General features: G+C 43.1%; 1 protein-coding gene across 4 annotated transcripts in view; it reads left to right on the forward strand.

Moving 5' to 3' along the window:
• Nucleotides 1–7297: 7297 nt before the first annotated feature.
• The window catches only part of zgc:113425 (uncharacterized protein LOC541425 homolog), a 31914-nt gene continuing 20035 nt past the window's right edge, over nt 7298–19176 (forward strand). The window contains exon 1 of one of the 4 annotated variants that reach the window (XM_068043583.1): nt 7298–7419. The gene's annotated coding sequence lies outside the window, so the exon portion shown is untranslated. Of the gene's footprint in view, nt 7493–7525; nt 7587–7945; nt 8002–19176 lie in introns of those variants that run through there. The other 3 variants (XM_068043591.1, XM_068043597.1, XM_068043606.1) reach the window with 3 other exon arrangements.

The following is a 19176-nucleotide window of genomic DNA, read 5'->3' on the forward strand; positions in this document are numbered from 1 at the left end:
AATAGCAGTTAGACCTCTAAGGTGAGAACAGGTAAGTGAATTGCTAGAAGAAGGCCTTAACGAGCTCATGAAGCTTTACAAGAATTGTCTAAGGAGCAATGCACCAGGAGGCTACACTTCTACAGGCAGGCTGTCTCAGATCTGTGCAGCCAGTTTTGTTCAGTGAACTCCCACAAACAACACTGAAAATAAATGACCAGAACGTATGTTTTAGGTATTGGTTGAAAAGGAAAGAGTTGCATTTATATAGTATCTTTCACGACCACCGGACATCTGAAAGCACTTTACAATTAAGTAATTTTTGAAGTGTAGTCATTTTTGTAATGTAGGAAATGCAGCAGCCAGTATGCATACAGCAAACTCCCACAAACTGCAATGTGATAATGACCAAATAATCTTTTTTGTGATGTTAATTGAGGGATAAATATTGGCCAGGACACCAGCGATAACTCCCCTGCTTCTCTTCAAAACAGTGCCACAGGATCATTTACATCCACTCCCGAGCAAGCATAGAGTCATAGAGAGATGCAGCACTGAAACAGGCCCTTCGGCCTACCGAGTCTGTACCGACCATCAACCACCCATTTATACTAATCCTACATTAATCCCATATTCCCTACCATTCTCCTACCTACACTAGGGGCAATTTACCTATCAACTTGCAAGTCTTTGGCTGTGGGAGGAAACCGGAGCACCCGACGGAAACCCACACGGTCACAGGGAGAACTTGCAAACTCCACACACAGTACCCAGAACTGAACCCGGGTCGCTGGAGCTGTGAGGCTGCGGTGCTAACCACTGCGTCACTGTGCCGCCCATATGGGACGTCGGTTTAACATCTCATCTGAAAGACAGCATCTGCGACAGTGCAGCACTCCGCCGGTACTGCACTGGAGTATCAGCCTTGATTTTTGGGCTCAACCCTGGTTCCGGAACCTTGTGATTCCGGTGAGAGTGTTAAGAACTGAGCTGCAGCTGGCACTCCAAGTTGAGGGATAACTTTTGGCAAAGGCACGAGAAGAAATCCCCTGCTCTTTGAATATTACAGTGGGATCTTTACAGCTACCTGAAGAGAGACAAGGCCTTCGTTAAACCGCACCTCTGTGCGGCATTGCCTCTGTACAGCGCCGAAGTGCCAGCCTAGATTATTATGTTTCCAGAATAAGGAACCATTTTTTATTCATTCATGGGACGCAGGCATCGCAGATTAGGCTAGCATTTATTGCCCATCCCTAATTGCCCTTGAGAAGGTGAGCTGCCGCCTTGAAACACTGCAGTCCTTTGGGTGTAGGTACACCTACAGTGCTGTTAGGAAGGGAGTTCCAGGATTTTGACCCAGCGACAGTGAAGGAACGGTGACATTGTTCTAAGTCAGGATGGTGTGTGGCTCAGAAGGGAATTTACAGGTGGTGGTGTTTCTGTGCATCTGCTGTCCTTTTCCTTCTGGATGGTACAGGCTGTGGGTTTGGAAGGAGCCTTGGTGAGTTGCTGCAGTGCATCTTGTAGATAGTACACTGTGCTGAAGGGAATGACTATTTAAGGTGGTGAATGGGGTGCCAATCAAGCTGGCTGCTTTGCCCTGGATGGAGTCAAGCTTCTTGAGTGTTGGAGCTGCACCCATCCAGGCAAGTGACTTGTGCCTTGTAGATGGTGGACAGGCATTGGGGAGACAGGAGGTGTTATTCACCACAGAATTTCCAGCCTCTGACCTGCTCTTGTAGCCATGGTATTTATATGGCTACTCCAGTTCAGTTTCTGGCCAATGGTAACCATAAGGATGTTGATTGTGGGGGATTAAAAAATGGTAATGCCATTGAACATCAAGGGAAGGTGGTTAGATTGTCTTTGAGATGGTCGTTGCCTGGCACTTGTGTGGCACGAATATTACTTGGCACTTATCAGCCCAAGCCTGGATGTTGTCCAGCTCTTACTGCATCTAGATAAGGACTGCTTCAGTATCTGTTCAGCACCATTCGTGACTCTTCATTGTGCAAGCATCAGCGAATATCCCCACTTCTGACCTTGTGATGGAGGGAACATCATTGATGAAGCAGCTGAAGATGGTTGGGCTGAGGACACTACCCTGCAGTGCTGTCCTGGGACTGAGATGATTGACCGCCAACAGCCACAACGATCTTCCTTTGTGCTAGGTATGATCCCAACCAGTCCCATTTGAGTCCAGCTTTGCTAGGGCTCCTTGATGCCATACTTGGTCAAATGCTGCCTTGATGTCAAGGGCAGTCACTCTCATGTCACCTCCTGGAGTTCAGCTCTTTTGTCCATGTTAGGACCAAGGCTGTAATGAGGTCAGGAGCTGAGTGGCCCTGGCAGAACCCAAACTGAGAGTCAGTGAGCAGGTTATTGCTGAGCTAGTACCATTTGATAGCACTGTTGATGACCCCTTCCATCGCTCTGCTGATCGAAAGTAGACTGATAGGGCGGTATTTGGCCGGATTGGATTTGTCGGGTTGCTTTTTGTGGACAGGACACACCTAGGCAATTTTCCACATTGCTGGATAGGTGCTGGTGTTGTAGCTGTACTAGAACAGCTCAGCTAGGGGCGCAGCTCCTACCAACATACTGAGCAAATGGGAATAAATTCACTGCCTACACCAGCAACAAGCCATTCCTATAACCTCTTTTTTAATGTGACTGATAATCAATAGTTTAATCCTGAGTTATGGAAAGTTTATACTGTTTTATGCCCACCGTGAACAAGGTACATATCAGCTCTCTGGACCAATCTTCAACGTAGCTCCGAGAGGTGAAAAAACAGTGTTCAAATTCCCTGCCCACCCTTGTTTCCTGCATTGTGGTGAATATTTCATATCATGAATGATTTTCAAGATATCTTATTTGAAATTAAAACCATTTTTTTAGATTTCCTCTAATCGGAGTTAAATAAAGACAGAAGCAGTAAGGTGTGAGAGGGATGGTGACTTGACTCATCCAAAAATAAACTTAGTTGTGCTTGGCTCTCAGTTCAACCTCCATAGTTTGGAAAGAGTAAAATTGCCTAAAAAAGGCGAGGTGAACTTGAACCATAGACTAAACCCAGTGTAAGATCATTGGTGAAGTAGCTGAGAAATATATAAATATACATGAAGTTATAACAATTGACTAAGTTATAAACTCAAGCTATTAACCAAGAAAAGCCTATTTATCCATCAAACTGGTTTCTTCCAGTATACTGTATGACTCACAGTAAAATTAAGTCTTGCCTAATCTCTGAAAGGAAGTGAAGAACCATGGGTGAAGTTTTGAAAACATTCTGTGGAATGTCTGCACACTCTCAAGTCATCTGATAAACCACTGAGATATTGGTCAATGTTATTCTGATCTGATACTTTCTGCTGAGCCTATAAACTGTAAAACACATGAACTGTCATTACTACAGGGTCAGTTCCATTGGATCTATAATCTTTTTCACCTTCAATCTAATCCATATTGGCTATTTATTCATTTTGCTTTCAATAGAATTAATCAAAAGCAGAAACTCTTTTAAAATGTATCTTTTTTTACCATTATTTTTGGTATCTTCTGGAACTCCATGTTAAAATCCCTCCAATCAGGTTTTGGCTCTCAGTCATAAATGACATCTTAAGGCACTGTGAAAAGGTAACCTATCCCTCCTCCATTCTAGATCATTCTGTAGCCTTGGACACTATTGACAACACGGCACGGTGGCGCAGTGGTTAGCACCGCAGCCTCCGCTCCAGCGACCCGGGTTTAATTCTGGGTACTGCCTGTGTGGAGTTTGCAGGTTCTCCCTGTGTCTGTGTGGGATTCCTCCGGGTGCTCCGGTTTCCTCCCACATGCCAAAAACTTGCAGGTTGATAGGTAAATTGGCCATTAGCAATTGCCCCTAGTATAGGTAGGTGGTAGGGAAATATAGGGACAGGTGGGAATGTGGTAGGAATATGGAATTAGTGTAGGATTAGTATAAATGGGTGGTTGATGGTCGGCACAGACTCGGTGGGCCGAAGGGCCTGTTTCAGTGCTGTATCTCTAGACTAGACTAGACCAGACCATCATCTCCCACTGCCTTTCCACCATTGTCCAGCTGTGTGGGACTGCACTCACTCGGTTACATTCATGTCTATCCAGGTACAGCCAGAGAATCACCAATAATGGCTTCTCTTCCCACTCCTGCACTGTTACCTCTAGTGTCCCCCCAAGGATCTATCCATATGCTACCCCTTGGCGACATCATTTGAATACAGTCAATTTCTACATGTACGCTGATGACACCCAGCTATATGGCAGCGCTACCCCTCCTTTGTTTCTAAATTGTCTCGCTGCTTGTTTGACATCTAGATGAGCAGAAATTTCCTTCAACTTAATATTGGGAAAGCCATTGTCTTTGGTTACCACCACACACTCTGTTCCCAAGCCACTGACTGCATCCCTCTCCCTGGAATCTGCCTGAGTCTGAACCAGTTTGCAACCTTGCTGTCATATTGACCTCAATATGAGATTCTGACCACATATCTGTACCATCACTAAAACTGCCTAGTTCCACCTCCCTAACGTGGCCTGATTCTGTCTCTGTGTAGCCTATCCCCACGACTGGTCTGGAGGTTTATTCTGGGTAGCAACAACTCGAGACTACCAAATTATTGTTTTCACACAGCACATTTACTCAGCGTTTCAAAATCTTATTTTTAACAGAGATTGTCCTCACGCGTCCCCATAAGCTAGGTTACTTAGGTTCATCCAACAGTTGGAACGAAGCAGATGATCAGTCCTCCCCTTCTGATTCTCCAAGTAGTTGATCAGACTCCTTAGCCCTGAGCTAGCTAGCCAGCACTTCGGAGCATGCTTTCCTATACCCTGTTTCGTGTATGCTACCTGCGTGATTAGCTCGGGATCGGCCTGACCTGACTACCTGATGTACAGTGATTGGTCGGTCAGCGGTTGCTAATGACACGGGTGCGCTACCTCAGCCATAGTCAGTCAACCTTTCACCAGTTTTGACATCTGCTTATTTTTGGTAGCCTCATCCCTCAAGTTTCGACCACATTGCATAGTTAGTTCTCCGTTCTCCAGCCCTTGTCTGATAACAAGGCATTACTTTACTCCGCTGACCCCCTGTCTCCAAGCAACCAGCCCACATCGTGCGTCTGTTACAAGTTTAGCAGCAAATTAGACATGCCTTCATCAGGTGTTCATACATCCAATTCCCCTTCAACAGTTCAGTTACACCATATTGCTGTCATCACATATCCTATGTCCCTGCTGTGGACTTGTTTACCAATTTTAGCTGCACACACTACTTCCCCACCTACCAGATTACATAGATTTCACAGGTTGGATGGCGGTCACCTACACCTGCCTCAGCTCATCTGTTGCTGAATCCCTCATCTATTCCTTTGTTATCTCTAGATACGACTATTCAAACCCATTCCTGCCTGGCATCCCATGTTCTACACTCTGTAAACTTGAGGTCTTCCAAAACTCTGCTGCTCATGTCCTCAACTGGTACCAAATCCCATTCACCCATCACTACTGTGTTCATTGACCTACATTGACTGCAGGTTAAGAAACCTTTGATTTCAAAATTCTGATCCTTTTCAAACCGTCCATGGCCTCGCCCTTTCCTATCTCTGTAATGTCCCCAAACTCTGGCCCCTTGAGTTTCCCTGATTTTAATCGCTCCACCATTGGTGGCTATGCTTCCAGCTGCCAAAGCCCTAAGCTCAGGAATTCCCTCCCTAAACCTCTCTACCTCACTTTCCTCCTCCAAGATGCTCTAATATCACCTTATGTGGTTCCTGTGAGGCACCTTGGATTGTTTTACTATGATAAAGATGCTATATAACAAGTTGATGTTGGCTGTAACAAAAACATGGATGAGTGTTTCAGTAGCAGATGAGTTGAGGTAGGGGCAAGGTTATGGAAGTGGAAATAGGGAGCCTTAGTTCCGGTGTGGATATGTGGTCTGAAGCTTATCTCCGGGTCAAATATGACACCAAGGTTGTGAGCAGTCTAGTTCAACCTCTGGCCTTTGCCAGGGAGCAGAATGGAACTGGTAACTAGGGAACAGAGTTTGTAGTGGGGAATAAAGACCATGACTGTGGTCTTCCCAATATTTAACTGGAGGAAATTTCTGCTCATCCAGTGCTGAGCCATCATAGACGCCCAATCTATTATAATGTATTGTGTGATGCCCAAAACAGCATCAGATTTACAAGAACCTTAATATTCATCACTGAGGTACTGGGACCAGAGTTTGAGCCTGTGTTTCCCTGCAGAACATAAAAACATAGAAAATAGGAGCAGGAGTAGGCCATTCAGCCCTTCGAGCCTGCTCTGCCATTCATTATGATCATGGCTGATCATCCAACTCAGTAACCTGTTCCTGCTTTCGACCCATACCCTTTGATCCCTTTAGACCCAAGAGCTATATCTAACTCCTTCTTGAAAACATACAATGTTTTGGTCTCAACTGCTTTCTGTGGTAGCAAATTCCACAGGCTCACCACTTTCTGGGTGGAGAAATTTCTCCTCATCTCAGTCCTGAAAGATTTACCCCGTATCCTTAGACTATGACCCCTGGTTCTGGACTCCCCCACCATCGGGAACATCCTTCCTGCATCTAACCTGTCAAATCCTATTAGAATTTTATCGGTTTCTAAGAGAGTCCCCCCCCCCTCACTCTTCTGAACTCCAGCGAATATAATCCTAACCAACTCAATCTCTCCTCGTACGTCAATCCTGCCATCCCAGGAATCAGTCTGGTAACAGTTCCTAATAGATGCAACATCAAATGCTGGGCATGATCTTTCCTCCCTCTTTAATCGCATAGGAAGAGAAAATCCAGTATCATTGAACCTGGATAAGCAACAGTGTGTGGTTTGTAGAGGCCTGGGAGGAAGCTGACATCCCCCAGGATTTGTATTTCATCCAGGAGACCGGGGCGGGGGATGGAACTAAATAATCCATTAATCTATTTTTAAAAAAACTTTCACAACACTGCTATAATTACGTCTGTGGGCATTAATTTGGAGGAGCCAACGTTAGGCAAATTAGTTCCATGAGAAACAGTGGTACAAACAGGAGTGAGAGATCACTGGAACAAGATACATCTGCACCTTTTAAGTCAACATATCAGTAATATTGTAACAATCGCTTCTTTGCCCTCCTAAAAACGGAAAAATACAATCCAGAAATTAACTACAATCAAAGAATTAAAAACAGGAGAGTAACAAAAAGGACAAGTTCCGCCTTGTAGCTGTGCCCAGAAGTGGGTTGGACAGGATTAATGAGGTGTTCCTGCTGAGCTGGTTACACCTGTGAACAGAGGGAGGGCTTGGTAATGGAGTCAAGAGAGCCTGCTCGTCGAGTGTGCGGAGACATTTGGTGTAGCCATAAAGGAGGACAAAAAGAAAATCTCTTCAGCTTCTCCAAGAGGAACAGGCAATTTTAAAAAAAACAAATAATCAAATATAACAATCAAGTTTAGAAGGAAATAAATATTGTTTAAAGTCTGGTAAATGAGCCGCTCGAGCATTCATTGTGTGGTACTTACTTTTTGAGGCATCAGAGTGAAGGTAGCGGTCTTGTCTAAGTGTTGTGCCGGGGTGGTGAGTTACAAGTTGTGTCTTGATGTTTTAAGGCGGGTTTTCTTTGTTCCCGGTATGTGTGTGTGTGTGTTTCTGGTGAGGAGGAAATGCGCAGCGGCGGTGCCGTGCTCCTGGGGTAAGAGTCCAGAATTCACTTCTCTCAGGGAGTGGAGTGTGGCTGGAGAAGGTGGGTTGAGGCTGGGCTTGAGAAGAATAAATAGTTTGTTAAATTTGTTTTATAAAGCTTCATGTGTTGAAAACTGAGGGGACGACTTTAATACAACAAACAGGCGCCGGCACCTAGCAGGAGGAGAGCAAACAGCCACGAGTTATTAAAAGTCTGTTTCCCCCACCCTTCATCCACATTTAGGAATCTAGTGGGAATAGGGTGGATCAAGTTACACAAAACCTATTTTTCTTTCCGGGATGCTCTGTAGTAAGTAGTCAAATGATATGCCTTTTATAAATGTTTAAAGCTCAAGAAATTGTTCTGAAATTCTTGGCAAGTGCATGGAGCAGTCCAAATTCAACATCATCGTAACTCGGCAATTCAGTTTCAATGTGACTATTTATAAAACACGTTTATCTCTCTGCCTTGATCATTTTAATAGTATAGATTGGACTTTTTAAAAGATATTACCGAAACATTAAGATTTGCATGTCATTAGTTTCATGCCATGGCACTATTTGTAGATGTCTTGGTCAATATTCCCTTCTCAACCAATGCCAGCAAGAAAAATCAAATTATTGGTTTGTGGGACATGGGAAAATGTTTGTGTTAGGCTATATAAGTCAGTCTTCTTTGGCCTCCTTGTCTCAAGAGACAATGGGTAAGTGTCTAGAGGTGGCCAGTGGTTTGTGGAGCAGCGCCTGGAGTGGCTATAAAGGCCAATTCTAGAGTTACAGACTCTTCCACAGGCGCTGCAGATAAAATTGGTTGTCGGGGCTGTTACACAGTTGGCTCTCCTTGCGCTTCTGTCTTTTTTTTCCTGCCAAGTGCTAAGTCTCCTCGACTCGCCACTGTTTAGCCCCGCCTTTATGGCTGTCCGCCAGCTCTGACGATCACTGGCAACTGACTCCCACAACTTGTGGTCAATGTCACAGGACTTCATGTCGCGTTTGCAGACATTTTTGAAGCAGAGACGTGGATGGCCGGTGGGTCTGATACCAGTGGCGAGCTCGCTGTACAACGCGTCCTTGGAGATCCTGCCATCTTCCATGCGGTTCACATGGCCAAGCCATCTCAAGCGCCGCTGGCTCAGTAGGGTGTATATGCTGGGGATGTTGGCCGCCTCGAGGACTACTGCGTTGGAGATACGGTCCTGCCACCTGATGCCAAAGATTCTCTGGAGGCAGCGAAGATGGAATGAGTTGAGACGTCACTCTAGGCTGACATACGTGGTCCAGGCCTCGCTGCCGTAGGGCAAGGTACTGAGGACACAGGCTTGAAACACTCCGGACTTTTGTGTTCCATATCAGTGTGCCATTTTCCCACACCCTCTTGGCCAGTCTGGACATAGCAGTGGACACCTTTCCCATGCGCTTGTTGATTTCTGCATCGAGAGACAGGTTACTGTTGATAGTTGACACTAGGTAGGTGAACTCTTGAACCACTTCCAGAGCGTGGTCACCGATTATTGCTGGAAGGAGCATTTCTGATGTCCTGTCCCATGATCATTTTCTTGAGGCTGATGGTTAGGCCAAATTTGTTACAGGCAGCCACAATCCTGTCGATGAGTCTCTGCAGACATTCTTCAGTGTGGGATGTTAATGTAGCATCATCAGCAAAGAGGAGTTCCCTGATGAGGACCTTCTGTACTTTGATCTTTGCTCTTAGACGGGCAAGGTTGAACAACCTGCCATCTGATCTTCTGTGGATGAAAATTCCTTCTTAAGACTTGAACGCATGTGAGAGCAGCAGGGAGAAGATGATCCCAAACAGCGTAGGTGTGAGAACAGAGCCCTGTTTCACGCCACTCAGAATAGAAAAGGGGTCTGATGAGGCACCGCTATGTTGAATTGTGCCTTTCATATTGTCATGGAATGAGGTGATGATACTTAGTCGCTTTGGTGGACATCCGATCTTTGCTAGTAGTCTGAAGAGACCACATCTGCTGACTAGGTCAAAGACTTTGGTGAGATCTATGAAAGCAACATCGAGGGGCATCTGAAACAAAAACAAGAAATGCTGGATTCACTCAGCAGGTCTGGCAGCATCTGTGGAAAGAGAAGCAGAGTTAACGTTTCGGGTCAGTGACCCTTCTTCGGAACCATCTGTTGTTTGCGGCATTTCCCCTGTAGCTGGCGAAGGGAGAACAGCATGTCAATGGTGGATCTCTCTGCTTGAAAGCCGCACTGTGCCTCGGTAGACAAGCTCAGCCAGCTTCTGGAGTCTGTTTAAAACGACTTGAGCAAAGACTTTCCCCACTATGCTGAGCAGGGAGATTCCATGGTAGTTGGTTATTTTTTATTTTATTTAGAGAATACAGCACTGAAACAGGCCCTTCAGCCCACCGAGTCTGTGCCGACCATCAACCACCCATTTATACTAATCCTACACTAATCCCATATTCCTTCCACATACCCACCTGTCCCTATATTCCCCTACCACCTACCTATACTAGGGGCAATTTATAATGGCCAATTTACCTATCAACCTGCAAGTCTACGGCTGTGGGAGGAAATCGGAGCACCCGGCAAAAACCCACGCAGACACAGGGAGAACTTGCAAACTCCACACAGGCAGTACCCAGAATTGAACCCGGGTCGCTGGAGCTGTGAGACTGCGGTGTTAACCACTGCGCCACTGTTGCAGTCACTGTGGTCACTCTTGTTCTTATAGAGGTTTAAGTCGGTGCACTCTCAAATATTTAGTGAAGTGCTTTGAGTTGTTTCAATGTGACAGTGATATATAATGCAAATAGTACTTTCTATCCTTCCCATTTGTTTAAATTCTGTGTGATTAGGGTAATGTATGTTTACTATGCCATCACTAAAAAAGTAGGTTCTATGTGATATTGGGAGCCTAACTCTCGCCCTGTACAGTACACTATTTCGGAAATGGTATTTGTATAACTGCTGCACATCATCTGTTTCTTTTGTAAGATTAGATAAGATAGTGGGGGTTTAATGCCCCCTTCTAAGGCAGGAACGGACTTGACAGCAAAGCTTTTGTTGTGAGTTGATTTTATTGAAATAAAGGTAAGGACAAGTTTCAGTTTTCAGATAAACTATTAGTCACAGACTTTAATCACTGCCTGAGGTTAACATAGATACTTATCCACTGGACGGCTGGAGCCCACAATTGGTTCAATTGCAGCTTTTGGTCTTCAAGCTCAAACTTTCGCGCTCTCTTCGTTTCTCTTGTTTGGAAAGGTCTCAAACATACAGAGACACAGGCAAAACATCTTTTTAACCCTTCCTTTCCCCAGTCAGTGATTAGTCTTGTATTAAAGGATGCCTTTCTTAACCAACCAAGGATCATTTTGTGGTTGTTGCTGACCGTCCTGATTTCTATAAGTAATGCCTTTTTGTTGACTATTGTATTCCATGCTTTTACATTCCATGGCTTCTTATCTCATTGAGGGACAAATCTATATTTTGTTCTTGCAGAAGCTGTTTTCAGTGTTTGTTCTCGAGAGCTTTTTTTTTTGCTGCAAGTAAGCATTTTCAAACTGGACAATCTCCCAGAATCTCTCTACGTTGATATCTTGTCTGTACTGTGGCCTATTTCCTAAGTTTTCCTACTTTACCATACTACTAAGAAGGGTTCTAATAAAGCTAAATGTTCATTTATGATAAGTCAGCTGTTTAAGATCTAGCCATTATAAACTGTTAGTATTTTGATTAGTAACTTTTTTCTTTCTTCTTTCTTTTGGGCCTCCTTATCTCGAGAGACTATGGATACGCGCCTGGAGGTGGTCAGTGGTTTGTGAATCAGCACCTGGAGTGGCTATAAAGGCCAATTCTAGAGTGACAGGCTCTTCCACAGGTGCTGCAGAGAAATTTGTTTGTCGGGGCTGTTGCACAGTTGGCTCTCCCCTTGCGCCTCTGTCTTTTTTCCTGCCAACTGCTAAGTCTCTTCGACTCGCCACAATTTAGCCCTGTCTTTATGGCTGCCCGCCAGCTCTGGCGAACGCTGGCAACTGACTCCCACGACTTGTGATCAATGTCACAGGATTTCATGTCGCGTTTGCAGACGTCTTTATAGCGGAGACATGGACGGCCGGTGGGTCTGATACCAGTGGCGAGCTCGCTGTACAATGTGTCTTTGGGGATCCTGCCATCTTCCATGCGGCTCACATGGCCAAGCCATCTCAAGCGCTGCTGACTCAGTAGTGTGTACAAGCTGGGGATGTTAGTAACTTTTTAGTAACCTAATAATATTATACTTAACAACATCAAAATGATTTATGCATACAGCCTGCCAGTAAAGGATTTGGTTTAGACTTAAATAATGCTGCAAGTTCCAGTCTAGATTATATGCTCAAATCTAAAGTGATTCTTGAACATACAACCAGGAAAATTTTTGGAAGGAAGGAAAGATGCAAGTTAGACAAAGTATGGATACAAAGTGGTAAACTATTTAAAAGGACACAGTTCTGACAGCTCCTCTCAGCAAATTCCTCTAATGAAGATGGTAATTGGTTTCTCATGAAGTTTTTGTAGCCCTGCCATGTATAGCATCACAATGAAAAGACATGAAGTGTTTGAATTATTATTTAGAATTATATTTCCTTTCCAAGTACAATTCTTACAAACAGTGTTACCCATCATACTTGAACGTAATAGGAGTAGGCCATACCGCCCCTCGAGCCTGCTCTGCCATTCAATAAGATCATGGCTGATCTGATTTTGGCCTCAACTTCACTTTCCTGACTGTTCCCTGTAACCCCTGATTCTCTATAGTTCAAAAAACTGTCTCAGCCTTGAATATATCAATGACAGCCTCCACAGTACTCTGGGGTAGTGATTTCCAAAAAATCACAACCCTCAGAGAAAAAATTCCTCCTCCATCTCCATTTTAAATTATTCTTCACTTATTCTGCAGCTATGCCACTTAGATTCCCCCACAAGGAGAAACATCCTCTCAGCATCTACCCTGTCAAATGCCCTCAGAACTTGTTTATTTCAATAAGTTCACCTCTCGTTCTTCTTAACTCCAATGAGTATAGGCTCAATCTTTCCTCATGAGACAGCCCCTTCATCCCAGGAATCAATATAGTCAACTTGCTCTGAACTGCCTCCAATGCAAGTATATCACTCCTTAAATACTGTATGCAGTACTCTAGATGTGGTCTCACCAGTGCTCTGTACAGTTGTAACAAGACTTCCCTACTTTTATGCTCCATCCCCCTTGCAACAAAGGCCAGCATTCCATTTATCTTCCTAATTACATGCTGTACCTGTATGTTAACTTTGCATTTCGAGTACGAGGACACCCAGATCCCTCTGTACCGCAGCATTCTGTAGTCTCTCTCCATTTAAATAATATTTTGCTTTTCTGTTCCTACCAAAGTGGATAACTTCTCATTTTTCCACATTGTACTCCGTCTACCAAATTTTTGCCCACTGATTTAACCTATCTATATCCCTTTGAAGACTGTCGACCTCGTAACTTGCTTTCCCACCCATATTTGTATCGTCAGCAACTTTGGCTACAATACACTCATTCCCTTCATTCAATTTATTAATATAGATCATAAATAGTTGAGGCCCCAGCAATGATCGCTGTGACACCCCACTAGTTGCAGTTTGCAAACCAGAAAATGTCCCATTTTATCCCAACTCTGTTTCCTGTTGGTCAATCCTCTATCCATGCTAATAGATTACCCCCAACCCCATGAGCTCTTATCTTGTGCAGTATCCTTTTATGTGGCACCTTATTGAATGCCTTTTGAAAATCCAAATACGTCTACTGGTTCCCCTTTATACATCCTGCTCATTACATCCTCAAAGAGCTCTAATAAATTTGTCAAACATGACTTCCCTTTCATAAAACCACCTGGACTGTGCTTGGTTTTATAATTTTCTAAATGTCCTGCTACTGCTTCCTTAGTAATGGATTCCAGAGTTAGGCTTTAGTTATATCTTAACAATGTGACTGATGCATGTTCCAAATTGTGCTTTTAAAACTGATTCTCTAATTACTTGACAATTTATGAACATAGAGCTGTCTGCACCCAGCAGTCAGTTCACAGCTGTATTCCATTATTGCTAATACCATATAAATTACATCTGTCAAGATTCTGCATTAATGCTTTTTAAAAACCCATTTTTCCAGCTATTAAAATAAATCCTTTTATCAGTTGATTTCCTCCTTCCTTTTTTGAAACTTGAAGGGTAAACAGTTTCCAATCTAACCCCAACTGTTTTAAAACCATATATAGAAAACAGACCAAAAACTCCCTATTTTGCAGGGATTGAATTTAAAACAAATCACATGCAAGGTTATGCACATTTATTATTTCATATCAAAAGACTTTCTTTTATATAGTGTCTTTCATGACCACTGGACATCTCAAAGCACTTTACAGCAATGAAGTACTTTTTGAAGTGTTACTGTTGTAATGCAGGAAATACGTGACTACATAATTTTTCTCACATATCACAGCTGCAGTAAATGTCTACTGTTATCACCTACAGAATAGTGCAACTTGATTTGTACTGTAATTTCCCAAAATGGTGAGTTCCTAAAGTCGGATATGCAAATAGTTCCTCCATTTTGTAGAATTATCAATACACATACTGCAGCTGCAACATTCTTTTTTTTAAAATTAATTGAAAAGTGTGAGTTTGGTGGTTTTAATATCACTGATGAAGCCAGGAACTCAACAGAAACGTGACTGAATTTCAGTTTACTATCAAAATAATACCAAATGACTTTAATCAAAAGTTCAGATTGACTTAATTTGTTCCCCTGAAATTTAATTTTCAGGTTAACTGTTGTATAAATATGGGGAGGGAATAGAAACCGATTGGATAAATTCTGAACAAGGTGTTTTATATCCTTGTATGAATCATAGTTATTACAGCCCAGAAGGAGACCATTCACCAATAAATTTATGCTGTCTCTCCATAGAGCAATCCAGTCAGCCCCATTTCCCTGCTCTATTCCCGTAGCCCTGCAAGTTTATTTTCCTCGAGTGCCTATCCAATTTCCTTTGAAATCTTTGCTTCTGCCACCCTTGTAGGTAGCAAGTTCCAGCTCATTACCATTCACTGCTTATAAAGCTCTTCCTCGCATCCCCCTTACAACTCTTGCCCAAAACCTTTAAATCTGTGTCCCCTAGTCCTTGCACCATCAGCTAATGGGAACAGTTTTTCATTGTCTACCTTATCTAGACCGGTCATAATCTTGTACCACCTTATCTATGCCTGTCATCATCTTGTACTCTATCTCATCTCCTCTCAATCTCCTTTGCTTCAAGGTAAACAACTCCAGCTTCTCCAACCTAACCTTGTAGTTTAAATCCCTCATCCCTGGAACCATTCTGGTAAATCTCCTCTGTGCCCTCTCCAGGCCCCTCACATACTTCCTAAAGTGTGATGACCAGAACTAGATGCAGTACTCTATTTGTGGCCTAACCAGAGCTTTATAATGATTGAGCATAACCTCCCTGCTTTTGTAATCAATACCTCTATTTATTAAACCCAATATTGCATATGCTTTGCTAACCACTCTCTCAAAATGTCCTACCACCTTTTAAAGATCTATGCATATGCTCCCCCAGGTTCTTCTGTCCCTGCACACTGTGCCATTATATCTATATTGCCTGTCCTATCCCTTCTGTCAAAATGCATGATCTCACACTTGTCTATTAAATTCCATTTGCCACATCTGCCCACTCTACTAGCCTATCTATGTCCTGTTGCATTCGATTGGTATCATCCTCACTGCCACTCCTCCAAGTTTGAGATCATTGGCAAATTTTGAAATTTTACTCTGTATTCCAATATCAAATCATTTTTCATTATATGAAATATCTCTCGTATATAAATATAAAAAACCAGTGGTCCTAGCACTAACCCTTGATGAACGTTGTCTACTATCCTGCAGTATGTAAAACAGCCATTAACCATGACTCGCTGTTTTCTGTCTTCAGCCAATTTTTTAATCCAATCTGATACTGACCCTCCTCTTCCATGATCCTCAATCTTGCTAATCAGCCTTTTATGTGGACTTTGCCAAAGGCTTTCTTAAAATTCATATAGACAATATCCATTGCATTCCCTCCACCAACTTTCTCTGTTCCTTCATCAAAAAATTCAATTAATTAGTCAGGCCGATCTGCCCAAGTACCCAAGATTTCTCCCTCTTCAGTATTTCATTTAAGTCACCCATGATTCAACACAAAACAATAGATTTATTTTTAAAAATCACTAAATTATAGCATTCAGTTAAATTAATATTGCTGTAAGTGCAGTGAAACAATTTTGGACACTTCTGATAATTTTGAACAATGGACATTGAGCTGTAACTAGCTCACAATCTCAACATTTGAATGTGCTGATTTCAGAATTTGTATTACTCCACACATGCACAGTTTTTACAATCTGTTTTCGATATTGTATCTTGGTTTCATGCTTTGACAGTAGGTATTTCCCTTTTTAAAAGAACTTTTGAAACGGCTTCAGCAGGCCACTAAAATTATAGGTAATTTACTCAGCACATGGTGTCTATCTGTGGTGCCTGTGCAGTGATGACATCTGCACGTGCAAAGATCCAAAAAGCTCCCACCTCTCAAACACTAATGCAAGTAGTCAGGTTAACTGACCTCAACTTGTACAAAAAATTGGAGTCTGGAAACTGGTTTTGAGAAGTGTATGGTAATTATAAGAATGATTAGTGTTCCTATGTGACTCCAAAATAAAGAACAATGTAACTGCAAGGCCTGTATTACACCAATTCTGACCCTTGACTGATTTGTGTCACACATGTGACTTCAGTATAACTTGAGACAAATAATAATGTTATGAACAGAGTTACTGGTTCATCATGACTCCTGTCCCATTCTCTTGTATTAAACATGATCCTGGGATTATTACTAGTGTTTGGGATTGCATTCAGCAATTCCTCATTGTAAATTGCTGGTCTTATTGTACATTTCATGAGGCCCTTGCGTTCACTATCTTTTATTGTACATTGATTTAATTGACTTCATAGCGACACCTTATGCCTTACTGTAGCTCCCTGCCCAGCTATACTTTCCACCATATGCCCTGCCAAAAGTACCACAGTGGCAGTGTCACTCTTATCACCAAACCTTGCCCTCACACCCCCTCTTTCTCTCCCCCACCCACAACGTCCCTCACTCTTGTACCTTCTGCTTTGAGCACCTTGATATTTCCACCCATCTTGCCTCTCCTTTTAAAATCATTTATTGTCTGAATTCACTAGCCTATCTAAGTCTCTCCTCTAAATAAAATCTCCTATTCCTACTAACAGCTGCCCCTTGACCTTGCCATGTCCCATGACCTCTCAACTCCCATGTTCTGTATTACTGACAAGGTTATCTTTGACCAGTTCCTTGTATCCCTCACTATCTCCAGTCTTTTCAACCCCACTTTCTTCTGTGTCTGCCCTAGGGGAAAAAAATCTATAATTCTGATCCACCTCCAAGTTTGGTACGATATTCTGCAGCTGTTGATATGCTTAATTACTCCTTGTCCTCATTAAAAGCTTTACACTCTTCCATCCCAGTCTTTCTCCCTAGCATTGTCCCTATGTGTGTATGCCAAAATTGGGGAGGAGCACAGATTTAGTGCAGATCTAGTTTATCTATCCAGTATCACATCAAATGCTATCTGGCGCCTCTCCCCTCTGCCAAAACCATCCTCAACTTCAGGATCAGCTTGGCAAGCAAGGATAACCCAGCTTCTTTTCACTATTGACTGGCTCCATAAGCTGTTCCCTACAATCCGTACCTGCAAAAAGTTCAAGGAGATCATCGACTTCTTCATCACTAAGATTGAAAGTGTCTATTCAACTCCCTCTGCTGCTCCCCCTTTTCCCTTTGTTCACCAAACTTAACCTTGAACCCACATTTCCCTTACTTTTTTTTCCAACCTCGCCTCATGACCTGTACACACTTATTGTGTCCGTTAGGACCATCTATTAGTATCTTGACCCATTCCCACTAAATTACTGATCAACTAATGTCCCTTTCTGGCTCCAAGCTAGCTGACATTGTAAATGATTCCCATTCATCCCTCCATCTTTTCAAAACTTCCATCATCACCCCCATCCTCAAAAGAACCCCGTCTTTGCAAACTACCGCCCTATCTCCAACCTCCCTTTTCCTCAAGTCCTTGAATGTATTTTGCCTCCTAAATTCATGTGCATATTTCCCACAACTCGCAGTTTGAATCTTTCAATCATATTTCTGCAATCATATTTGTGACTGTGATTCGTTATTCTGCCTCACTCTCCTTGAACTCTCTGCAGCCTCTGACAGGGTTGACCACACTGTCCTCTTTTCTAACACCTCTCCTCCAGGTCGGTGAGATTGCCCATGTTGGTTCCACTCTTGCCTATTGAGCAATAGCCAAAGCATTTCCAGCCACAGCGTTTCTTCCTGTCCCCACACTGTTGCATCTGGAGTCTCTGAAGGATCATCTATATGCTGTCCTTTGTTGATGTGATCCAAGACATGGGGTCAGTTTCCACATGTATGCTGACAGCACCTGGTTCTAACTCTTAACCATCTCTTTAGTCCACTCCATTACCTCTACTGTCAGGTTGCCTGTCTGAAATCTAGTCTGGGATAATTTGCAGTTTCCTCCGCTTAAATATTGGAAGGCTGAAGCCATCATGTGTGGTCACTGCAACAAATTCCGCTCCCTTGCAATCATTTCCAATCCTCTCATCTTGGGCTGAACCTGACTGGTAACCTTGATCCAAAGCTGAGTGTCCGGGCCTCCCTGGACTACAAGGGGTTCCAGTCCCACAGTGCCTTAAATTTTAAATCCTCGTGCAGATCCCTTCATGGTCTCATCCCTCCTAATATCTGTAACCTCCTCCAGCCTTACAACAACACCACCACCCACTCTGCACCCCTAAACACCAAATTCTCCATTCCCCTGACTCCTATGCATTTCCTCTCTTACCTCACCATTGGCAGCTATGCCTTCAGCTGTTTAGACCATCTCCACCTCTCTCTTTCTCCCTCCCTCCCCCCCCCCCCCTTTTTTAAAGACCCTCCTTAAAAGTCCATCTCTTTGAATAAGCTTTTGATTACCTCCTCTCCTACCTTAGCTTGGTGTCCACTTTTATTTTGTGATTATACCTCTGATGTACATTCAGCCATTTTTCTACTTTAGAAGTACTAAGTGCAAGTTGATGCAAAGTGGACCTTGCATCAACCATTAACAAGGAAGAGGGCTTTGCCAAAGCTACAGTAAATGAGGTTGTTTGAGTAATGGACGAGATAAAAATAGAAAAGGTACTCAAAAGGCTGGCAGTGCTTAAGGTCAATTAGTCATTTGGTGTGGATGATATGCATCCTCAGTTGATAAAGGAGTTAAGAGTATAAATTGCAGAGGTGCTGCCCACAATCTTCCAATTAGATACTGGTTTGGTGCCAGAGGAATTGCAAAAGTTACACTTTTG

This window comes from Heterodontus francisci, chromosome 1 (genome assembly GCF_036365525.1).
Source record: "Heterodontus francisci isolate sHetFra1 chromosome 1, sHetFra1.hap1, whole genome shotgun sequence".
In the NCBI taxonomy this organism is placed as follows: domain Eukaryota; kingdom Metazoa; phylum Chordata; class Chondrichthyes; order Heterodontiformes; family Heterodontidae; genus Heterodontus; species Heterodontus francisci.